At 46.3% G+C, this 25709-nt stretch overlaps 1 pseudogene; it reads left to right on the top strand.

The window, feature by feature from the left end:
- Nucleotides 1–1568: 1568 nt before the first annotated feature.
- Nucleotides 1569–1988, top strand: LOC129082294 (60S ribosomal protein L29-like; annotated as a pseudogene).
- The last annotated feature ends 23721 nt before the right edge of the window (nt 1989–25709 follow it).

The raw sequence follows: 25709 nt of genomic DNA, 5'->3' as shown, positions 1-25709 counted from the left end.
AAGGCCATATTTCATTGGAGAGATTTCACTTTTTTTTCCATTACTGTGCCATTGTCTTCTTGAAATGTCACTGCTCATGTCATAAGGCAAAACAGTCTATGAAATGTTTTAGCACTTATTTCCAAATTCACCATTAGTAGATGATCAGATCAGGTTTTTTTTAAAGATGTTATTTATTTATTTTTAGAGGGAGGGTAAAGGAGGGAGAGAGGGAGAGAAACATCAATGTACGAGAGAGACATCCATCAGCAGCACCGCCATCCCCACCACACACACTCTCTCTCTCTCTCTCTCTCTCTCTCTCTGAACCGGGGTCCTGGCCCACAACCCAGGAGTGTGCCCTGACTGGGAATCCAACTGACTACCTTTTGGTTCACAGGCCAGCACTCAGTCCACTGAGCCACACCATCCAGGGCTCAAATCAGTTTTAATTTCACAGATCTTTCTGTGAATTTTTCCAGTTTTTAAAGGATTCTGATTCAGCTGGGTCTTTGCCACTTTAATGGAGAATGTGTGTCACTTGCACACACACACACACCTCTCCAGACACACTTTGATTCGTGTTGTTATGGAAATTGAGCCAACCAGGTGGGTTAAACTGCTGAGTGGGCAGAAAACCTGTGAAATAGTCCCCAGGGCAGACCCTGTGCCCAGAACACACAGAGGGTGGGCGACATGGCTGCTGGAGCATGGCGCAAGTTGGATTGCTATGATTGTTGTCATAGGAATTCCTGGCACCTTAAATTTCATTAATTTTGAACATCTTAAGTAGTTGATATACAGTCAATGCTTAGGGAAATGGTGATACTGTGTTACAAAATTAAATATGTGGATGCTAAGAAAAATCATATTTTTCCTTTGGGATTTTGAGCCCCAAAAAAGGAAAGTCTTGGTGTAAGAGGAAAGGGACAAGCCAGGATGCAGCCTGGAGGGAAGGCAGGGGAGGGCTGCGCTGATACATGGAGCTCTCAGGCTGACTGTGTTCCCCTCCCACACATTCCCTTGGATTTCCTGTCCCCACCACACCTTGTCCACATGTTACCTGTGCTGGCCTTGTTTGCCTTCATTTCACAAGCCAGAGTTGGGCTTTCTCCGAAGGAATGTTTTAGAAGACAGGAAGTATAGCAAGTGAATTTGGAGAGAGCAGTTCTGAAAGTTTAGCTCTAGGAGGGTAGCTGGCCCTACTGAGGCCTCCAGTGCTATTCCTTGCTGCTGGCCCCAGACCCACCTGGCCTAACTGTATTACACACACACACACACACACACACACACACACACACACACACAGTGTCTTAGGGTCCAGGACCCCAAGGAAGATGTCATTTTTCCTGAAGCTCATCTGATTCACTACCTCCTGCCTTCCTCAGAGGCCTCCTCAAATCGCCTGTCCATCCCTGAAGATATCTTCCCCAGTTCCCTCTAATGACCCATTGACATAGCTGCCCTCCATTCCCCCTGATAATGGGAAATGGCTCCCTCCATCCCATCATGACAGAAATGTGCTGTCATTTGAAAATAAAGCTCTTCTGGCCCCAGGTGCTTCGAGAGCTGCAGACTTGGGTGCGGAGATGGCCAAGTCCAAGAACCACGCCACGCACAGCCAGTCCTGAAAATGGCACAGAAACGGCATCAAGAAACCCCAATCACAAAGATATGAATCTCTTAAGAGGGTAGACCCCAAGTTCCTGAGGAACGTGTGCTTTCCCAAGAAACACAGCAAGAAAGGCCTGAAGAAGAGGCAGGCCAACAACACCAAGGCCATGAACACACGTGCTGAGGCCCTCAAGGACCTGGTCAAGCCCAAGGAGGTCGAGCCCAAGATCCCACAGTGCAGCAGCCGCAAGCTCAATCAACTTGCTTACATCACTCACCCCAAGCTTGGAAAATGTGCCTGTGCCAGCATCGCCAAAGGTCTCCTGCTCAACCGGCCAAAGGCCAAGGCCAAGGCTCAGACCAAGCCCCAGGCTGCAGATAAGCCTAAGGCTTAAGGCTCAGGCCCCAGCTAAGGCTCAGCACCACCCACCCCACCCCCACCCCCAGCTCAGCCTCAGGCTCCCAAAGCTGCCCAGAAGGCTCCAGAGGAGAGGCCTGTCTGCCGACAGGAAGGCAGAAGGGCTGGTGTGCCCCGGGGCTGGGGTCCTCCTGAAGTGAGGTCTGTCCACCAAAAAAAAAAAAAAAAGAAAGACGGAAAGAAGGAAGGAAGGAAGGAAGGAAGGAAGGAAGGAAGGGAGGGAGGAAGGGAGGGAGGGAGGGAGGGAGGAAGGAAGGGAGGAAGGAAGGGAGAGAAAGGAAGAAAAGGAAGGAAGGAAGGAAGGAAGGAAGGAAGGAAGGAAGGAAGGGGGGGGGGGGGGGGAGGAGGAGGAGGAAGGAAGGGAGGAAGGAAGAAAGGAAGGAAGGAAGGAAGGAAGGAAGGAAGGAAGGAAGGAAGGAAGGAAGGAAGAAAGAAAGAAAGAAAGAAAGAAAGAAAGAAAGAAAGAAAGAAAGAAAGAAAGAAAGAAAGAAAGAAAAGAAAAACACTCTGCATATAAAGTGTGGGAATAGATAATCGTTGGAAAAAAATTATTTCCAACCAGTCCCTGCTGGCCATCACTCAGCCAGCCCCAGATAACAGGAAAGGCTGTCAATATTCTTTTGTGTGTGTTGCTCATATTTATAAAATACACCTGATAGCCACAACAGGTTCAATATAACACAAATGCAAATTTATTTTACCATGTAACACAAACGAAACTTTACTTTGCTTTCCTGTTGCCTCTTTAAAAATGTGCTCAGCAGAGGATTTACGCATAAAGGCCCCAAACTTGCCCACTTAAAAAAAGAAAGAAGTCTTTTGTCATTCAAAGTGATGAACCTCATTTGGTAGCTCCATGGTCTCTGAGCTGTGCTGCAGGAAAACCCCACCCAGCCTCCTCTTTCTTCCTCACCCCCTACCCCAACACTGACTAGTTTCTCCTTCTGGTCTCTGGGCTTAGATGCAGTAAGGAAGTAAATACACAGAGCCCTCACCTGACAGAAACTGTTGAAGAACGCTTTGCTCTTTCTGGAACCGGTGCTGACAAATGCCAGTTCTACTCTCCTAAACCCTTTCGCATTGGTTAAGCAGGACGCCCCCCCGCACTAGGTTCCTTCTACTGCAGCTCCCCAAGTGAGGCAATACATATCCTTTCCCAGACCGATGCTGAGCCAGAGCCAGGGGAAGACCTGCGGCCCTGCCACAATGAGTACTCCAGGATCCCGCACTCTTGCCCACAGCAGCCTACTGCATTGGCCTGAACCCTTTACCTGGGCAAGCTGTTCTGATTATTATTGCTACAGAACAAAATACCCCAAAACTTAGTGGTATAAAATAACAAACATTTTATTCTTTTTATGATTTTGTAGGTGAGAAACAAACATTCCAATGTAAAATGAGAAAAATATTAGAACTGATACTTCATGAAAGGAACTATAAAAGTGACAAATAAGCACATGATAAGATGTTCAACATTATTTATTATTAAGGGAATGCAAATTAAAACTTCAATGAGATGTCAGTACGCACCTATTTGAATGCCTAAAATTAAAAAAAGAATAATCTATCTTGGCCAGTGTGGCTCACTTGGTTGTGTAACAGGGCACAGCCAAGGCCCCCCCAAAGGGTATTGGTAACAGGGTCCAGAGATTGGGGTGTCCAAGAAAAATAAATTCTCCCCACGCCAGGGCAGGCTGCCATGGGGGATAGGAGCCTTGAGCAGGGCCATTGAGAGTCATTTTGTACGTCAATAACAGGATAGCTTCATTTCTCCTATGCAAAGAGGGTTACTTTGCATAACACCAAAGCTAATCAGAAAGGTTTCAAAGACTTAATACAGAATGTAACTGGAAGAGAGAAAGAGGAGAGACAGGGGCCTGGAGGAGATACAGAGAGACACAGACTCTGGGAAACAGTGTGAAGACCACGGGGAAGAAAGAGGGGAGAAAAGACTCTTGCTAATGGGCCATGAGAAGGTGCCACATGGTTATGGATTAAGAGCTGGAGATCGCGGCGATGCAGTGGATTGTGCTGAGAATCGCGAGAGGCCTGCCTAGCAGAGCCCTGGACTTCTGTTCTTTTTCTTCTGAGGGACGGTACCCCTGACTGGCCTAACTGGGCAAAGGGGGGAAGGCAGGACGGTGTGTGTGCTGGTGATTGTTTTAAAGGGATTTTGAGGTTTAAGGGTGACATTTAGCCATTAATCAAACCTGTATAACTTTTGAATAAATAGTTTCTTTCCTTTTCACCAAACTGTCATTCTGAACCATAATTCCAAGGGCGGCGGGCAAAGGACCCACAACTGAGGGATCCCAGGGAAGGAGGGTGTCATTTCGGTAATAGCATCTGGGCATCTTCCCTCGACGGGTCCTTTTGTTCGGTAACAGTTGGAGCATCTTCCTGTAGATCAAAAGTTCAGGAGTTCGATTCCTAGTCAGGGCATGTAGCCAGGTTGAGGGTTCAATCCCTGGCAATCAGTCAATGTTTCTCTCTCGCATCAATGTATCGATGTTTCTCTCTTTCTCCACTCCCCTCCCCCATTTCTTTTTCTAGAAAAGCAATGACAAAAATGTCCTGGGTGAAAATTAAAAAAAAAAGAGTGACCATACAAAGTGCTGGTGAGGATGTGGAGAAACTGGAATGTTCATACATTGTTACTGGCAGGATATAAAATAGGGCAGTCACTTCTGAAAAGTTTGGCATTTGATTGAGAAGTTCAACATGCATATACCATAGAACCCAAGAAATTACACCTGTAGGAATTCACATGAGAGAAACGAGAACAGATGTCTACACAAGTTTGTGCAGGATCACACTGGCCACAAGCAGCACAATGTCACATAATGGTGAGGAAATGTGGTGTCCTAAGGCTGATCCTTCGGTGTTTGTCTAATCTTTCCTTGTGGCCTGGCATGTGCTCAGTTTTCATAATTCTTCTACATATGCTAAAAATGGCACCACTACAATAGAATTTTGTATAGGAGTTGGTGAACTACAGCCATAGGCCAAGTACAGTCCCCTGTCTATTTTTTTTTGTAAATTAACATCTATTGGGACACAGCCTTGCCCTTCATTTATATATTGTCTATTTCACACTACAACTACAGAGTTGCATATTCATAACCGATATTCTGTGGCCCACAGAATGAAAAGTATTTATTATCTTGCCCTTGTTGGGGAGGCACAAACTTTCCTCTACCCTCAAGGTTCTTCTGACTGGTCTAATAATCAAATAAACATGAGACAGACTAGCAAGAAAAAATAACCAAATTTAATGCATACATATGTTTGGGGACCCTGCATACATGAGAGAGTCAGAGAGCTGAGACATCCTGAGCTAGAGATGAAGTAATGCACCTTGGAGGCTTCAAAGGGTCATTGCAGGATGATAAGAGCAGATCTTTAGTAAATGGAAGTTTGCCCTGCCTTATAGATGGATCAAAAGTTCTTTCTGATAGTCTCTTGAAGGCAAGGCCTTTAATTCAAATTCTCCTAGGTAGTTAAATGGGAGTTGTGGAGGCAGGGAGCAGCAAAAATTTCTCTTGAGCCTGCAGCTCAATTTGTTTTAAGCTCAAAACAATCTGCATACCTCAGAGGTACATCTTGGGGTGACCCATTCTGGATCCCCACACTGTCTATAATAGAAGTTTGACAACGGTTTGGTCAAGCAAAGAAGAGCTGGGACTCCAACATCAGATGAGCTCAGATCCAGCTCTGTCTTTACTTAGCTGAGTAATCCTGAGCCAAATATTCAACTATTCTATGTCTCAGTTTCTTCATGTTGTGAATTAGCAGGAGTTAGTCATGTAAAGCATTTAGAATGTTACATATGATGGGGGAACTCAAGAGTTGAAAAAATTTAGTTTTAGGTATTAGTTACTTAATAACCTTAGGAGTTACCATATTTTTGCAGTGTATAATGTGCTCCATGTATAATACACGCTCACATTTTTTGCCCAAACTTTCAGGAAAAAAAATCTTTCATTTTAATTATTTAATTCAATTTTTTATTTATTTGTATTAAGAAACAAAACCAATTATCATATTCCAGGGTATTATTTTGCATACAGATATTGTTCTTGCTTTCTAGAGTTATACTTTTAGTGCATAAGCATAAATAAAAGAATTAAAAACATTTATATATATACAGAATTAATACTACCCATGTAAAATGAGCATCCTTATTTTTCCTTCAAAAATTAAGGCAAAAAAGTGCACATTATAAATGACAAAATATGGTAATGCATGTAAAAAGTTAGGTATGGCCCAGCCCGACTGCAGGAGACTGCAGCAGTTCCACCTTTGTGCCCCAGAAGGACTGCAAGCGAGCAAGATGGTACCTGACCCACTGTGTTCCAGGGAGAGATATCCCACCACCCAGGAGGACACAGGTAAATCTCAATCTTTAAATTTTTTTCTTCAGAGTCTAATTTATCAGATATAGAGCCCTGACTGGTATGGCTCAGTGGATTGAGCACTGGCCTGGGAACTGAAAGGTTGCTGGTTTCATTCCCGCTCAGGGCACATGCCCTGGGTTGTGGGCCAGGTTCCCAGTTGGGGGCATATGAGAGGCAACCAATCCATATTTCTCTTGCTCACTGATGTTTCTCTCTTTCTCCTTTCCCCTCTCTCTGAAAATAAACAAAAATCTTTAAAAAAGAAAAGAAATACATACTCTTCTGGTTGTTACGGCTCAGTTGGTTGGAGCATCTTTGCATAAACAGAAGGGTCATGGGTTAAATTTCCAGTCAGGGCACATACTATGGTTGTGAGCTCAGTCACCATTCAGGGTGCATGCAAAAAGGAACCAATCAATGTTTCTCTCCCTCTTTTTCTCCCTCCCTTCTGTCTCTCTTTAAAATCAATAAGCATGTCCTCAGGTGAAAATATATGTATATTGCTATACCATCTTTATTGTAGTTACTCTTAGCAAAAGCTGTGTATCACATCTCTGTCAACATTTCTTAATTATTTTGTTGTAGATGTTTCTTTTATAAATCTTTTTTTAAGACTTAATTTATTTATTTAATTTCAGAGAAAGGGAGGGATAAAGAGAGGGAGAGAAACATCAATGTGTGGTTGCCTCTTGTGCACCCCCAACTGGGGACCTGGCAACCCAGGCATGTGCCCTGACTGGGAAGCAAACCCTTTAGTTTGCAGGCCAGTGCTCAATACACTGAGCCACACCAGCCAGAGCTAAATCTTAAAATTTGATTTATTTTCTTGTTTTAAATGAAAATTTCTGTCTTTTATTAGATATATTTAATCTTTTCCCATTTATTGTGATTACATATCTATTTAGTTATTTCTTTCATCTGATTTAGTTGTTTGTTAACCCTACTTCCTATTAAATTGATATTTTCTTCATATTCTATTCCCTCTGTATTAATTTAGAGGTTATATTCCCATTTTGCTGAGACAGAGATAAAAGAGAGAGATTTTTAAAAAATAGGTAGCACACCACAAGGATTGAAAACTTCAGTCATGAATCATGCGCCTCATCCCACAGCCTCTCTCCTCAGAGGCACCAACTTTTACCTGTTCCCTGTTGTTTCTCAGTGGACGTTCTGTGCTGTGTAAAGTGAGTTGAATTCTTACTTGTGTTAATTTTCAAATCTAGCTTCTATTTTCCCCTATTATTATATTCCTCTTTATCCATTATTCCTTCTATTCTTCCACCAATCTTAGCAGGAGAAAACACACAGAGACAAGAACAGAGAACAGAATTTGGAAGAAGAAAAGTTATCAGAGAAACCTAAAGCTCAGAAAGGAACTTTAAAATGACTAATCCAACCAGAGTTCCTGTGGTATAATAAATATATATATTTGGTCTTTGTCCCAGGTTCCAGGCAGAGCTCCTAAAACCCTTGGAATTTCCCTGGGGGGTAGGAGTGCCCTTCGTTATTCATGAGGATCCACTTTTGAACATTTCTGAGTTTATGTTAATAAGGTGACTTAGGGTGGGGTCCCAAGCCAGCTTCAGAATGGGGCTGGTGACCAGAAAGACCAAACATGGGATTGGAGAGTGGGAACTTCCCCAGACCTCCATGAGATGAGGAGAGGGGCCTAAAGACTAGGTTGTAAAAATTCTTGAACAAGATCTGGAGAGCTTCTGAGGTAGTGAACACATGAGTCTTCTGGGAGAGGGGCATGCCAAAAGAAGGCATGTGAGCTCCATGTATCCAACCCTATACCTGGCCCTGTACATTGCTTCCATTTGGCTGTTCTGAGTTGTAGGTAAGGAAAGTGTTTTCCTGAGGTCTGTGAGTCATTCTACTGAATTATCAAACCTGAGGAGGGGAACATGGGAATCTTTGATCATAGCTGGTTGGTCAGAGCACAGGTGACAACCTGGGACATGGGACTGGTGTCTCAAGTGGAGACAGTCTTGTGGGATCTGTGCTACCTCCAAGAGTCAGTGTCAAAATTGAATTAAATTGTAGGACACCTTTCTGGTGTCAGAATTGGAGAACTGGTTAGTGTCAGAAAATACTCCACATTTGGTGTCAGAAAGAAGACATCACCATTCCAGAAGAGGAAAATGGGAGTGACAGGCATAAGGAACATAAAATACCTCTACTGCTTCACCACATGCCCTCTACAGCAAAAAAAAAAAAACCTCTGGACGGCTATGCCACCTGAGCCCATCCTACTGGCAGGAGCACAGAGCACACAGGGCACTTTGGGACAGACCAGCAGGTCATCAGATATATAATCAAGTGCTGTCCACTTTATCACAAGCATCCTATTGTACATGAACCCTTGCATAGAACAGACACGGGTGATATGTGAGGGTCTCTCTTACTTGTTGATGAGGTTTTCCTTCTGAGAGAGCTCTTTTACTAGGATTTTAATATATGATAACCTAAAGTTTGATTGACATGGTTGTAAGAAGACTGTCAAAAGGAATATCTTTGAATCGTGTAAATTTATTTGTTAAACAAGATAGGTTTCCCATTACTAAAAACAGACAAAATATAGCATGCATGTATTCATAACATATACATAGTCTTATGCTACTCATAATGCAAAACTTCTTACAATCAAAGAGAGCGTACTTTTCTGTTGCAAGATACAAGAAAGAATTGAAAACAAGCTTAAAAGTCGAAGACCTCAATAAATGGAGATGTGCCATGTTCATAGGTTGGAAGACTGTGGGAGAAAATTTTACCCTCAGGTTTTTTCAGCTAGTCTAGTAATCAAATAGACATGAGACAGATTGGCAACAGAAATTAACCAATTTAATATATACATGTGTATGGAAATCCTGCATGCATAAGAGTCAGAGACCCCTCTTGCACAAAATGTTCAGAGTCAAAAAGGTAAAATGTGTATGTACGACATCCTAAGCTAGAAGTGAGATAATTCACCCTGGGATTCAGAAGGTCATTGCAAATAGAGCACATGTTCAGTGATTAGTAGTTTGACCAACTAAGCATGTAGGTAAAAAAAAATTACCTCTGATAAACTCTTATTATGAACAAGGACCCTAATTCAAGTGCTTCTAGGGAGTTAAGGGAGGGGCAGAAAATCCTGGCACCCTCAGCTAAAGTTAATGTTAGCTGAAAACAATCACATACCACAAAGGCACATCATAGGGCAACTCTTTCTGAACCTCCACAGCTCAACATAGTAAAGGTGTCAATTCTTCCTAAATTGATCTATGAATTTAATGCAATCCTATCAAAATCCTAGCAAGGTTTTTTTGTATATATATACAACTTATTCTAAAATTTATATGGGAAAAGGAAAACCGTAGAATAACAAAATAATTTTTATAAAGAATAAAATGACAGGACCGCTCTCTCTGATTTCTATGGGCTGAGTTATGTCCTTCAAAATTCATATGTTGGAGTCCTAACCCTCAGCATCTTAGAATGTGACCTTATTTGGAGATAGGGCCTTTAAGGAGGTAAGTTAAAAGAGATCAAGTAGATCATAAACTTAAATGTAAATCATAAACCTATAAAAATTTTAGAAAAAAATTGGATCCTTTGGGATCCAGGACTAAACAGAGTTCTTAGAAGCAAATATACAATCCATAAAAGGAAACATTGATACATTGGACCTCATATAAATTAAAATTTTTTGCCCTATGAAAAAGCCTGTTAAAAAGATAGATAAGCTACAAGCTAGGAGAAAATATTTGCAAAGGACATATCCAACCAAGGACTAGTATCTGGAATATATAATTCAACTCATACCTCAACAATAAAAAAATTTCATATTAGAAAATGGTACAACAGACACTTCACAGAAGAGGACATACAGAGAGCAGATAAGCACATGAAAAGGTGTTCATTTTCAGTAATCATCAGAGGAATGCAAATTAAAACCCCAGTGAAATATTGCTACACACTTATCAAAATAAAAATTAGTGACTACACTAAATGCTGGCAAAGATAGAGATACTGCATCACTAACACATTGCTGGTGAGAATATAAAATGGTACAACAGCCCTAAGAAACAGTTCGGCAGTTTCTTGTAAAACTAACTTTGCAATCACCATATGACCCTTAACTTACACTCTCGGGTGTTTATCCCAGAGAAATTCAAACTTGTGTTATATCAAAACCTGCAAAACAATATTTATCACAGCTTCATTAGTAATAGCCAAAATCTGGAAACAGCTCAGGTGTTCTTATACTGTAGCATTTGTGTATATCATGAAATTTTTTTTAATGAACTATTTTTTTAAAGATTTTATTTTTTATTTTTAGAGAGAGGGGAAGGGAGGGAGAAAGAGAAGGAGAAAAACATTAGTGTGTGGTTGCCTCTCACACACTCCTACAGGGGACCTGGCCCACAACCCAGGCATGTGCCCTGACTGGGAATCGAACCAGTGACTCTTTGGTTCACAGGCTGGTGCTCAATCCACTGAACCATACCAGACAAGGCTAATGAACTATTTTTTTAAAATGAACAACTGAGGCAAGCAACAACTTGGATGACTCTTCAGAGAATTATGATAAATAAAAAGCCAATCCTAAAGAATATATACTGTATGATTCCATTTTTATAACATTCTGGAACTGACAAAATTATTGAAATGAAGAACAGATTAGTGGTTCCCAGTCATTAAGGACAATGGGGAGAGGGAGAAAAGGAGAGGGAAGCGGGCTGATGTGACAACACAAGAGGTCCTAGTGGTGATGAAACTGTTCCGTATCTTGACTGTTGTGGTGGACACACAAACCTACGTATGTGATAACATTGCATAGAACTAACCACACACACGCACACGTGCGCGCGCGCACACACACACACACACACAAATGAGTATATGAAAAACAGAAAATCTGAATAAAATCAATAGATTATATCAGTGCTAATATCCTGGCTGTGGTATTGTACTATATAATTTTGCAAGATGTTACCACTGGAAGAAAGTAGGTGAAGGGTACATTATTCATAATAGCTAAAAAGTGGAAGCAACCCAAGTGTCCATCAATGAATGAATGAATGGATAAACAAAATGTACTATATATATATATATATACACACACAATGGTATATTATTATTCAGCCTAAAGAAGAAAATTCTGACACATGCTACAATGCAGATGAACCTTGAGGGCATCATGTGAAGAAAAATAAGCCAGTCACAAAAGGACAAACATTGTATGATTCCACTTACATGCATGAGGCCCTTAGAGTAGTCAAACTCATAGAGACAGAAAGTAGAATGGTGGTTTCCAGGGGGTGGGGAGGGAATACATGGGGAGTTGTTTAATGGGCATGGGCTTTCAGTTTGGGATGATAAAAACGGTCTGGAGACGAATGACAGTGATGGTTGCACAACAGTATGAATGTACTTAATATCACAAAATTATACACTTAACAATGATTAAGATGGTAAATTTACATTATGTGTATATTACACAATTAAAAATTGTTTAAGTTTACCTAAAAGAAACAAAAAAAAAAGACTCCTAGCTGAAGGAAAGGCAAACCGGAAGTAATTCATCGGCTCACATAGCTGAGAACTCAAGGCACAAGCCAGGGTGCAGGAGTGGCTGGCCTCAGGGTTCCAAAAAGCGGCAGCAGGACCTATCAGCTCTATCATTAGGTCTGCCATCTTCTCTCTCACATCCACCTCTGGCCATTTCTCTCCACTTGAGAGCAAAGATGGCCAGAGGCAAGTCTAGGCTGATATTGTTTACAATTAACAACAGCCAGAGACAATAGTGGAAGCCTGTCTCTCCCAAGTAGCCTCATCAATTGCTGAAAAGAACTCAATTTGACCCGCCCAGGCCTCACAGCACACTTCAGGTGGGTGGGGAAAGGTGGACACATGATTAACAGCCCTGCCCAGTGTTGCCTGGAACAGATTTGAGGATTCCTTTCCAGAAGGAAAGTCTGTAGGCATGTCCACCATGGTGAGATCACAAAATTCATAACCTTGACATTGTACTTCAATATGATGGCATCTTAGTCACAAGTAACTCTTCCCAAAATAAATAAATCCCAGAACATCTACACACAAAAACTAGCAAAATTGTCCAAATTTATAGAAACTATTCTCTGATGGTAACTAAATTACTAGAACTATGTATTTAAAATCTTAACTAGTTTAATATTTTATATCATGAAGAAAATGAGAATATAAAATAAGTGAAGATAAAAAAAGTGACTTCAAATTAGAAACAAGGTTTTCATATTTTAGTAGTACACGTATGGCTGTATTTGGCAGGAAGCTTCATTTCTATTAAGATTCTTCTAGTTTTTCTAGAAGGCCTCCTTGAAACTGTCTTTAGGGATTCCTCATCTGGGATCCACAACGGGATGCTATTTTTAATCTACATTCCAAGTGTAATTTAAGGTACCAATTTTACAAAGAAAGGGCTCCTGCTGAGCTGGCATTCAGTGCTTCTCTGTTGCATATTGAGATTAAGAGCATCAGGTTCAAGAGCAGTGGCCTTGACTGACTCTAAGGCAGTTAGATGGCGCTCACAGGGCTCACGCAGGGGCCACTCCCTAACAGTCCAGAGTATGCCTTTCTGTCCAGAGTATGGATATGAGCAAGGCAAAGGGCACATGTCCAGGGGGGTCAGACTGGGCAGTTTGGGGTCTGCTCCTTGGCCCCGGGGGGGTGGTTCTCCTTCCACAACTCTGCCTGATGGCCTGAACCTGCTCTAGCTGGAGTGGCTTCCTCTTCTCCCGAGGGTCAGTATTCATGCCTGGTTGAGAAAGGTAACAAAGGAGAGCAGCCCCAAACATTCATTCATTCCCTTTCGGTATGCAGACTGAGGTATCTACATGGAAAATGACATGTTTTCTGGGACCTGTTTTAAAATATTCCAGGAAAAAAAAAGGAGGGAAGTGTAAAATAGTAGAATATGCTATGAGCACTTACTATACTATTGTCTCTACTTTTGTTTGAAAACCCCATAGTCACCACAAATTTTAAAAGTTGTTATCACCTTTGACCACCCAGAATGATGTCCCCTCAGCAGGCTTTGGCAGGCTGAGCGATTGTGCATAGGACATTCTAAAGGACAGAGCAGGGCTCTAGGCCAGTGGGCCAAGACATAGAAACAATTCTAAACCACTCTGCAGTGTACCTGAGTTTCCTTCCTGCCACCAGAGTCACCCCAGCCCTCCACAGAAACCCCAGAACCCCTGTAAACCCACAAATGAAAGGCTCTGAGGGGCTCTGCTGGGGTTCCACATCTGTCTTTTCTGATTGGTTAGTGCTGTTGCCAAACCAGTTACTAATGTTCCCATGTCATCCCTGACTGGAGAAGGTAAAGGGGACCTCATTGGTGTGCCCATTGGGTGAGAGTTGCCTATTTCATGAGGTCGTTGGGCCAGGCCAAGCAGCAGCACAGTTGTTATCAGGGATCTGACATAAGTACGGGAAAGGTGTGGGTGATGCTGCAGGTTGGCTTACACAGTGCCTGCCTCCTTCCAGGTTTCCTGCACTGCAGTGGCTGGAAAGCTAAATCTGTATTCCTGGATGTACTTGTCCCCAAGACTCTAAGCAGATGGGAGATAGGAATGGTGACAAGGAGCGCAGGGAGAATGTATCTCCTGGAACCAGTGGTGGAGGTTCTGGAATAAGAGAGGGTCCATGGTGACACAGGCATGGGGATCCTATCAGTAAAGTCCTCAACAACTAATACTTCCCCTTGGTTCCTCCAGGAATTTTTTTTTTTTTTTTAAGATTTGGGAAAGGAAGGAGAAAGAGGGAGAAAAACATCAATGCAGGGTTGCTCACCCCCCACTGGGGACCTGGTCCACAACACACACATGTGCCCTGACTGGGAATCAAACCAGCGACCCTTTGGTTCGCAAGCCAGCACTCAATCCATTGAGCAACACTGTCACAGGTGGGCACAGGTAACCAGGTTCTTGGTGATCATGGACAAAAAATTGAACCAAACACACAAAGTTTATAGCAGAAAGCGAGAGAAGGCAGATTTATTAAGCCACACAGAACAGGGGAGCAGGCTAACTCTGAGCAGAGCGGAGCAGAGAAGAGAAGAGCATAGCAGAGCAGAGCAGAGCAGAGCAGAGCCTAACGGCCCCAACCTCCAGGGCTGGAGGGCTTTTATTCCTTTAGGGTGGGTCTCCCATGATTTCCTTGATTGGCTACCGGGAAGGGGGTCCCACAATGCTAATTTATTATAATGCTATTATAATGAAGCAGGGGTCAGGTAGCATCTTCTGCACAGGTGCATTCCTAATTCACTAGGATTCAGTGCTTTTCCAGAAAGCAGGAGCTACCAGTTTTAGAACAGGGTCTCTGCCCTTTATAGATGTTCTTTATCTTAGCTCTGGGGCACCTGGAGTTTCCTCTTTCCTGACTATCTCCTGCCTCAATACCAGCCAGGGCTTTCCAAGAATTTCTTTAAACCAACTAACACTTTCCTTGCTTAAGAATGAATCTCTTTTTACTTAAACCCACTCGAACGGATTCTGTGCCCACTATGAATAATAATAAATGCTAGAATGGCCAGATTTCTGAAGAACTGGAGAGAGAGAAGATAATCGGTAAAATGCTACACTGGAGTGAGAGACCTCTATCTTGGCTCCTGAGGGCATACTACCTTGCAGGGGCTGTAACCTGTCCCTAACCTGTGACCCCATTCCCATCACTCTGGGACCCATGCCTTAGAATTGGTCCTTCCTCCACAGCTGCTTGACTTGCTGCTGGAGCATCTTATTTCTGCCCACTTTCTTTTTATCTTGGGCTTTACCATGAGATTTAGGTTTATTCTCAGGAAAGAAGGGAAGAAAGAAAAAAGGAATTAGTTGATTCTGAAAACGTTTTTACAAATCACGAATATTATTAAAATAAAACAGTTGTCCTCATGCTTACTTTGAAACTCAATACCATTGATTTTATATAAGTTTCGACATAATCACTAAAAATAGATCTCATTAAGTTATAAACACAACTCCATAGGAAGTAGGACTAGAGACTCAAATACACCCAATGACATATGAAAGGACATTAGATAAAGTCCAAATTGCCCATTAGGCAATCAGGACCCTTCACTAGTTGGCCCCCCTCACTGCTTTCTTAAGAAGCAAGACAAAGAATGTCCAAGAAGAAGCTGGAGAAAATTTTGGTCCTCTCTTAACACACACACTTTCATTTTTCTCCTTTTTTATCCTGTCAGGAAACCTTTTAAGAAATTAAAATTAAGAATACTAAAATGCTAAGTAAGTATCAAATAATAAGAAACTAAATACTAAAATTATCTCCACAGATCTATAGCCTTCTAACCACTTAAGAGATTACTTAAGATAGTCTTGTACTGGAACCTCATGTAGTTAGGCACAAAATACTCAAGAGATAAAAAACATTCTACCAGAAGAAAACAATGTCCTTAGCTTAAATGTCAGTCTTAGGCTTTTAAGGTAAAGGATGTTAACTTCCATTATTGTATACTATTGTCAGTGTTAGAATGTCCAAACCTGTAGGGAATTTTTATGAGAATTTGAGTTTATTTGAGCCAAACAGATGACATGCCAGAAAGCAAAATCTCAAATGCTACAGAAAATGACAGTTGTGTGGCTTTTTTATATATTTGGAGTCAAGGAGGGAACATAAGAAAGATTGCATGAAGGTGAAAGAAAGCGTGATACAGAATAGTTAACAAGATTATGTGCTCCCCCCTTGAGGGTGGCTATGCCTCTGAGGGGTCGGGAAAGGGGATTGTTTCTGGCATTTCAAAGGTGTGTTAACCTAGATGCACAACAACAGTGGGCAGGCTTGCTTAAGGTCAAGGTAAACCTTTTACAGACCTGGGGTGAGACTACTCACCTTGACCTATCCAGTTATGAATTTATGATGAGATCAACCTATGAGATTACTTTGTCCCTGAATTTGTCAGATTGATTACAGAACCCCTTTCTCATTTACACTATTTTAGCTTGTGGGGGGGAAGAAAAAAACCAAAAATCAGAAAGCCCGATACTAATTAACCAGCTCTGCTCTCGCTTCTGTAAATTGCTAACCGCTGCCAGCCGCCATAAGCCCTCAGACAAAGGGCTGACCGTTACAATCTACTTCCGCATTCCGATTCTTTTCCCGCCCAACGCTAAGGCTTATAAACCCGCCCCAACCCCAGTTCGGGGCTCAGAATTTGGAGACTGCCTCCTCTGAGGCTGCGCGCGTGAATAAAGGCTTACTCCGTTCCCTGAATCGTGTCTGAGTCTGATTTCCCTCAACAAGCTCACCATTTGCCTTCAATAACACACAGACATATTCACAGACTTGCTGAAGAAATAATTTTCTTTCTTTTTTTAAAGATTTTATTTATTTATATTTAGAGAGGGGAAGGGAAGGAGAGGGAGAGAAACATCAATGTGTGGTTGCCTCTCGCACGCCCCCTAGTGGGGAGATGGCCTGCAACCCAGGCATGTGCCCTGACTGGGAATCAAGCCGGTGACCCTTTGGTTCACAGGCTGGTACTCAATCCACTGAGCCACACCAGCCAGGGCTAAAAAAAACCATTTCATAAAGTAAATATAGCTTGCTGATTCAAGAAGGCATCCACCACCTCTCAGTGACTGAAAAAAAGACCAGTCAGTGACTGAAGGCCAACTGCTCAGTAGCCTCCAGCTAAGGCAGGGCAGCTTCTCTCCTGCCCCACTGGCTTGCTGTACCAAGGCTCAGGGAAGACAATCAGACACTTGAATCCACCTAACTGTGTAGCTAGGTGAAATATTTCAGAATCAGGGTATTTCCTTTTCCCTTTTATCCTCCACCTTCCTAGTACTGAGTAAACTAACACCTTACGAGCTTCCTTCCTCTGGGATTAGCCTGGCCTTCCTGGTTGCACTGCATTTTTCCCCACTAGCAGACTGGACCTTAAGGTGAGAAGCTCAGGAGCGGCGGTTTGTCACCCCAAAATTTGCCTCTTTGGAATAGTGATTATTCTAGACTGGTTAATTTAAAGAAACAGCAGACCTGGGAGAAGCTCTGGAATCCAAGAAGTTCCACTTTGTAAAGGACTTTATATTCTTAAGGGAAATTTCCATCTGTAAGGGCGTCTCCCTCACACTACTTAGCCTGCTTTTACTATCAATGGAGAAGGCTTAGACTTAGATTTGTATAACAGCCTTACTCTGTTTACTGTGCTTTTCCTGGTCAACGCCCAATACTGACACCCCACCCCACCATCTTCTTTAGCTGAAGGTGATATTCACAGAGGTAGCTTCCTCTATTTTGGTCAATTATTAAGTATTCTTTGGTTTCTCCCAGGTGTCCAGGAGGTGGTTATGTTATTAAACATTAATTTGTTTTTCTCCCGATAATCTGTTTCATGTCACTTTGATTACTAGTCGAGCCAGAAGGTAGAGGAATGCTTTCCTCCCTTGTTACGGACAACCAGACTCAAGACACGATTCAGGGAACGGAGTGAGCCTTTATTCACACGCGCGGGCTCAGAGGAGGCAGTCTCCAAATTCTGAGCCCCGAATCGGGGTTAGATAGGGGTTTATAAGCCCTAGCATTCCGGCGGGAAACGGATGGGCTTCCCAGGTGGGGGAAGGGATTAGCATTCAGGTGGGAGATTGATGTGCTACCCCAGGCGGGGGAAGGGATGTGAAACGGGCTACAGAAACAGATAAGCAATGATTAACAGTTAACCTGGGAGGGGGGTCTCTGGGTAGGCTGCTCCTCTTAAATCATCTTGCCCTTATCATTCCCCCCTTTGATGCTAGACGAGATTGGCCTGAGTCTTAGCATCATCACACAAGCCACGGTGGTCACTCTGTTGGGGTTGGGTCGGGAGTCTTTGGTATCGGTGATGCTGGAGGAGCAGCACTCGAGCAGCGGCTCGTCTGGTGACCGCAGTCTCTAGGTTATTAATGAGGGTGCGCAGCAGCCAGGGTCCTAGACTTATTCCTAAGAGGAGTAATATCAGGGGGGCCTAGGAATGGAGCCAGCCAGCGGAGCCAGATTTGGGTATCTAAGCTCCATGTCCCTTGCCCTGACTCTCGGTAGCGCTTCGCACCATCTTTCAGCTCCTTAACCTTCTGGGTTAAGATTCCAGATTGGTTAACAAAATAGCAACACTCCTCTCCTAGGAATAGGCAAGTCCCCCCTTTTTCTGCTGTGAGGAGATCTAGGGCTCGCCTATTCTGCAGGGATACTTCAGCCAAGGAGTTTATCTGCTGCTGGAGGGTGGCAAGTGAGTCTGCTATTTGATCCATATCCTGGCTAAGGTGGGTTGATAGCTTGTGGTATGTGGTGGCCGACAGACCCAGGGCTCCTGCGCTGGTTCCTATGCCTATAGCTAGGCCCGCTCCTATTGCAATAGCTGCTCCTGCTGCTCTTTTCACCCGGTAAGGCTCCTGGTGTTGGAGCGCCTGCTGGACTTCTCCCGTGGTTCGGATTGTGACACTTGGGACTAGGAACACTTTAGTGCATCGCCCATCCCAGTCCTTTGGCACACACCGATAAGCTGAGTGCCCGCAAAGCAGGAACAGGCCAGGTTCAGTGCATAAAGGTGCACTGTTGGATACTAGGGTGGTCTCCTGGCAGAAATTGGCTTTCAGGATTCCAACCTGGAGTTCACCTGTCGTATTCGGCTGCAGGCATGTAAGGTTAGTATATTCAGAACTCAGAAACACCCTCTCTGTTAGAGGGCCAATGGTTATAGTCAGGTTCTCGGGGGCTGGATTATTAGTCTCATTCCAATTCGGGGGAACTGGCACTCCTACATATCCTTGCTCTTCTAGGGGTAGGCAAATCCAGCAGTTCTGGGTTGAGTTTCTAATAGTTTGGTAAGCTGAGAATATGGCAGATACTAAATGCTTTACCTGGGTTTCTGGGTTCACCATGGCTCTGGCCCCCGAAAAGGAGGTAAGGTTAATTCTCTGGTAGGTTGGCTCCTCCTGGTTAAATCGGTGGGCCACCTCTTTAACAGCCTTCAGCCTTACCTTTTCAAACTCTGATTGGGACAGGCTACTTAGCTGTATGTGAGAATTCCAGCAGACCTGTCGGCTGGGGGTGCCGTGCGGTTTGCACTTCCGACTCTGGTACCCTAAGGTGCCTCCCAATACTCCAGTGTTGTACTGGTGCCCCCTCCAGAGGCAAGATTTTATGGAGCTGGCCTTTATGCATCCTGAAGGCATATCAGTGCTAGAGACGAAGGCCCGGGCGGGAAAAGAATAGTGGATTACCCCCCTCCTATTGGGATTCGCTCAGCAGGGGCTCCACACTGACATGTTGGGAGGGTAACTGAGGCAGAGTAGGTTAAGCAAAGCAAACCAGATACCCAAACAGGCAACACAAACATAGATACATGACCCCGAGGGCTACGCGCTCCGCCTGGCTCCATTCAGAGGGTGTCGTGGCTACCAGTCCGATACCGATGATGATTCCAGAGAGGCTGGCGATGATCAGATAACCACTGGGACAACGGTCCATGCCTTGGTTGCCGACTGAGATGGTTGGTCACTACTCTGGGGTGGGATCAGGTCTCTGGTTCCTCGGGTAGAGGGCCCACTGTCCTTCAGTTCTCTTCAGCCAGACTGTGGGGGCTCCCTTCGAGGTGGAGGTTCGGTGGCTCCGAAGTCCTGGCTCGTCTGGATCTGCTGCTGCCTTGGCTCGAGTGTAGTGGATCCAGGGGGTTATTCCTGAAACTTTAAGGGCAGTAGGGGTGGTTAATAGTACTAGATGTGGGCCCGTCCAAATGGGTTGGAGTGGTTCCTTTTTCCAATCCTTTACCCATACATACTGGCCTGGACGGAAGGGGTGTGCTGGCCTCCCTCGGGGTTTGGGGCCTGGCCCAATTGGGCCCCGTAGATCCTGTCTAGGGTCTTACCCAACTGTTGTTGGGTAAGTACTGGGTCTGCTGTTAACTCCCCCTTCTGTCTAAGGTCATTGGGACTTCCTATTCTAGTTATAGGTGGGGGTCTTCCAAAAACTAACTCAGGGAGTATACCCCGAGGGGTTCGGGGCATTCCTAACCTGTAGCAGGGCTAGTGGTAACAGGTCTGTCCATGGCAGGCCAGTTTCTTGATGGAACTTAGCTAAGGTTTCCTTGAGAGTTCGGTTCATTCGTTCCACTTTACCGGAGCTTTGGGGCCGATAGGCCGCGCAGGAGCTGGGGGACCTCCTGAACCACGTGGGCGATGAATGCCGGGCCATTGTCACTACTAATGGTGAGTGGGAGCCCATATCTGGGTATAATTTCCCTGAGTAGGATTCGGGTTACTTCCCGAGCTTTCTCAGTTTTGGTGGGGAAGGCTTCTACCCAACCCGAAAAGGTGCAGATCAGGACCAGGAGCTACTTAAATCCTCAGCTGGTCTTGACTTCTGTAAAGTCAATCTGGAGGTCCTCGAAGGGCTGGGACCCCTTGTGTTGGACTCCCGGTGGGGCCCCTTGATGCGGGGCTGCATTGTTCCTTGCGCAGGTAATGCATTGAGCCAAGGCTGTTGAGCACAGGGTTGACAGGTTGGGGAAGTAGAAATACCTTTTGAGCAAGTTTTCCAGGGAGGTCTTACCCAGGTGGGTCAGATGGTGGCAGTTTCTGACTAAATTGCTGGCCTGGCTCTGGGGCACATATACGCGCCCATCAGGTAACCTCCAAGTTCCCTCGGGGGTTTCTTGTCCTCCGGCCTGTTGGGCCCATTTCATTTCTGCTGGCTCATAGTCCCGACGGTTAATGGGGTTCCCCAGCAGGGGTCCGAGAAGGGAGGCCTGTACTTCTGCCATCTCACCACATACTGCGGCAGCCTTTGCTGTCGAGTCCGCCTTCTGGTTCCCGTGGGCCGGTATGGTGTCTTGTTTGGAATGGCCTTTGCAGTGGATGACGGACACCGCAGTTGGGGCCCAAACTGCTTCGAGGAGATGCAGGATTTCTGTCTTGTTTTTAATTTCCTTTCCTTCTGCTGTCAGCAGCCCGCATTCTCGGTAGACGGCCCCGTGGAAGTGCAGGGTGGCGTCGGCGTACTTGGAGTCAGTGTAGATATTGACTTTCCGGTCCCGGGCCAACTCCAGTGCTCTTATTAAGGCCCAGAGTTCCGCTCTCTGGGCCGACCATCCAGAGGGCAAGGCTTTGGCTTCTACCGCCTGGTCAAGCGTGGTTACTGCGTACCCTGCCACTCGGACCCCTTCTCTCATATAACTGCTGCTGTCTGTGAAATAGGTCACGTCAGCATTGGGCAGAGGCTGGTCCCGCAGGTCCGGTCGGCTGGCATAGACCTCCTCAGTAACCTCTAGGCAGCAGTGGTCTGGGTCCCCTAGTTCGGTCGGCAGGAAGGTTGCAGGGTTTAATCTTTTTACAGTCTTTACCTGGACCCGAGGATTCTCTTGGAGTATGCCCTGATATTGTGTCAGTCTGGGGTTGGACAGCCATCGGTGCCCCTGTCCTGCCAGGAGGCTATGGATGCTATGGGGAACGCATAGAGTGGTCTCCTGCCCCCAAGTTAATTTGTCCGCTTCTTGTAGCAGGGATACCGCGGCTGCAACTGCCCTCAAGCAAGGGGGCCACCCGGCCGCAACGTTATCCAGTTGCTTAGACAGGTAAGCCACTGGGCGCTCCCAAGGTCCGGCTGATTGCGTTAAGACCCCCAGAGCAACCATGTCCTTCTCATGCACGTGTAGATAGAAGGGCCGGCTGGGGTCTGGTAGGCCCAGAGCTGGGGCTTTACTAAGGAGGTCCTTTATTTGAGCAAAGGCCTGTTCCTGTTCTTTTCCCCATGCCAGGGGTAAGGTGTCTGGCCCACGCAGGGCCTGGTAGAGTGGCCTTGCTCTGGCTGCGAACCCCGGGATCCAAATTCTGCAAAAGCCGGCTGCTCCCAGGAACTCACGTAATTGTCTTCGTCCGCTCGGGGCCGGGAAGCGGGTAATGACCATTTTCCGGTCTGTATTTAGGGATCTTTTGCCTTGGGAAATTAGGAACCCTAAATATTTGACTTCTTGTTGGCAGATTTGTGCCTTTTTCCGTGAGACTCGGTACCCTTGTTGGGTTAGCAGTTTTAGGAGCGCTCTTGTCCCCTCTAGGCATCGGCTCTGGTCGGGGGCAGCTAAGAGGAGGTCATCAACATATTGGAGTAGAGTTAAATCCTTTCCCTCGTCTGAGAAAGATTGCAGGTCCCGGGCTAGCGCTTCGCCGAATAACGTGGGGGAGTTCTTAAATCCCTGTGGCAACCGGGTCCATGTCAACTGTGTTTTTACCGCCGTATGCGGGTCTTCATATTCAAAGGCAAAGATAGGTTGGCTGGCTGGAGCTACCAGGATGCAGAAGAAGGCGTCCTTTAAGTCTAGGCATGTGTACCAGGCGGCGGTTGGCGGGAGTCGGCTCAGTAGGGTGTATGGGTTCAGGACTACCGGGTGCAGTGTGACGACGGCTTCGTTTACCACCCGGAGGTCCTGCACTGGACGGTACCCTGTTCCGTCAGGTTTCTTGATTGGCAGGAGCGGGGTATTCCACGTTGATTGACAGGGGACCAGTATACCCTCTTGGAGGTGCTTTCGGATGACCTCCGATACTCCTAGGCGGGCCTCCCTTGAGATAGGGTACTGTCGCTGGCGGCACGGTTTAGCCCCTGGTTTGAGTTCAATTATTACTGGGACCTGGTTTCTGGCTAGTCCAGGGGGATTGTCCTCGGCCCAGACCGTGGGGAATTCCTGCAGCAGGTTGTCTCTAGCCTCAGATCTGGGGCCATGGTCACCAGATTCCCCAGAATACAACTGGTATTCTTCCTCTCGTGGCAAAATGAGGGCCATGAGCCTAGGGCCGTCCACTTGCAGCGAGGCCTCCCCTGACTGCTGGAAGGTGATTCGAGCTCCCAGCTTCGATAAGAGGTCTCGCCCTAACAGTGGGACAGGGCATTCAGGTAGGTATAAGAACTCATGTCTAATCCGGTGGCCTCCCAGATCAACAATTCGGGCCTGGCAGAAGCGTTTTGGGCTACTTGGCTGACCAGTGGCCCCTACGATGGTGACTTCTCGTCCGGATGGGAAGCTACAGGGGTGGTGACGACCGAGTGCTCTGCCCCGGTATCTACCAAGAAAGAGAGGGTCTGGCCCCCAACAATCGCTTCGACCATGGGCTCATGGGGGCCTAGATTCAGGGAGCCCGGTCTTCCTCATTCTGAGTCTAGGCCCGCCAGGCTAAGGATGGTGGGCGCCGGCTCAGAGGGCGCCGGACCAGCCTTCTTTTTCCGGTGCAGGCATTCTCTTTTCCAATGTCCTCTTTCCTTACAATAGGCACATTGGTCTCTCTCTACCTTGGCGTGCCCTTTCTGGTCTTTCGGTCCCCCTTTGCCTTTTGCTGCCGGCTGACTGAGGGCGGCTGCTAGCAGTGCGGCCTTTTTCTCTAATCTTTTCTGGGCTGCCTTCTCAGCGGCCTCCTCCCGGTTATTGTAGACTTTATTTGCTACCTCAACCAGCTGACTGATGTTCATGCCTGCAAAGCCCTCTAGCTTCTGGAGCTTTTTGCGGATGTCAGGGGCCGATTGGGAGACAAAAGCAGTGTTTACCATTAGCCGTGTATCTGGGCTTTCTGGGTTGAAGGGGCGTATATCCGGTAGGCCTCTAGGAGCCTTTCTAAGAAGTCCCTGGGACATTCATCTGGCCGTTGGACAACACTGGCCACCTTTGACATATTGGTCGGTTTTCTGGCCCCAGCTCTGACCCCCTGGAGGATGGCTTCCCTGTACCGGTCCAGGGCTGCTCTTCCCTGTTCGGTGTTGTGATCCCAGTCGGGTTGGGTCTCTGGGGCTGCCACCCGAGCGTACTGGGCTGGGTCTATTGTGCCCACTGGGGCGTTGGCTTCTAGATATCTCTGGGCCTCCTGGAAGACTCTGCGTCTCTCTTCCATATTAAAAAGAGTTAGGAGCAATTGGCGGCAATCGTACCACGTTGGCCGGTGAGTTTGCATAATGGACTCCATTAGGTCTACGAGTGCCTGGGGCTTCTCCAAATATGAGGGTGTGTGGTGTTTCCAGTTCAAGAGGTCAGTCGTGGTAAAGGGCTGATAGTAAAACACGACCGGTCCCGGGTATAAGGTCCCATCAGGCCCCGTTCGCGGCAGGCCCTGGGTCTCCCGCAGTGGCATCTAGAGGGACTGGTGGTGTCTTAAGTGGGAGGCGATAGGAGATTCTGGGGGCGCTGTTGCCTCGGGCTGCGGGGGCGAGACTGAAGGGGGCGGTGTTTCAGGCGCCTCTGCCTGACCTCCCAAGTTCCTAGCTGGGTAAGGGGGAAGCTGCACCGGGGGGTCTTCCTCTGGCGGGCCTTGATAGATAGGGGGTCTCGCCACTGGTTTGGCAACTAGGATGCGGGTTACATCCCTTTCCTTTGATCGGGAGCAACAGTTCCGGGCTCCCCTGGCTCGCCCTCCCGTAGCGCCTAGGTGACGAGGTTTGACCCCCGCACCCTTCCGGAGCCAGTCGGGCATCTCTTGCGCTAGCTCCTGCCACTTTTCTATGTAGAGGAATTGGTTTGGGTGTCCTGGACTTCCTGTGACTATGAGATGGACAGCCCTAATTATGTCTAGGTCAAGGGTTCCTTCAGGAGGCCAGCCTATCCCGAACCTGGGCCACTCAGCGGAACAGAAAATTTCTAATTGCCCCGGATCCATATCGGGCTGCTGGCCCCGGAACCGGTCGAAATTCCTTAACATGCAATCTAAGACAGTAGATTGTCTGCCCCCCATGATCCCTCCCGAAACGGCGCAGACAAACGGGGGCAGCAGGGATACTTTCACTTTCACCCGCCTGGCCTCTCCTCTCGCGAGGGACTTGGGTCTGTCTTAGCTAAGGCTGCCCGAGTAGAGTCCGGGTTAGCTTCCCAGCCGTTATGCCGTATGACAGACCGAGGACCCGCAGGTTAGGGCTCACTCAGACTCCGTAGGCTCGGGGGAACACTGCTGGCCTGTGGAGCCACACAGTCACTCACTCAATCACACAGAGGTTAACACTTTCCCTCCCGACAGGGAAACCGTGCCAGAGGCCGGTCGGCCTGAGAGGTGATCAGCCTCTCCTTCCACCACTTATAGGTGGGTCTGATTCGGGTCTGGTCCCCGGGGCACTTACCAATCTGGCGCCTTCAGGTAGGCTTGGGTCCGCTCCCCGAGTGCCCGGGTTATGGAACGGCCCAAGGTCGGGGCCAAGGGGAGCCCAGCCTCTCGGGACCCGAAATCACCGGGGCACGTGCTTCCCTCTGGAGTCCGGGCTCGCCCGGCCGACCCCAGCCGTCTTCACCGGAGGCAAACGGCCTGCTCGTG

The sequence above is a fragment of the Pteronotus mesoamericanus genome, unplaced genomic scaffold (assembly GCF_021234165.1).
Source record: "Pteronotus mesoamericanus isolate MK-2021 breed Mesoamerican mustached bat unplaced genomic scaffold, CSHL_Meso_final scaffold_125, whole genome shotgun sequence".
In the NCBI taxonomy this organism is placed as follows: Eukaryota; Metazoa; Chordata; class Mammalia; order Chiroptera; family Mormoopidae; genus Pteronotus; species Pteronotus mesoamericanus.
This window is presented reverse-complemented; position numbering and strand designations above follow the sequence as displayed.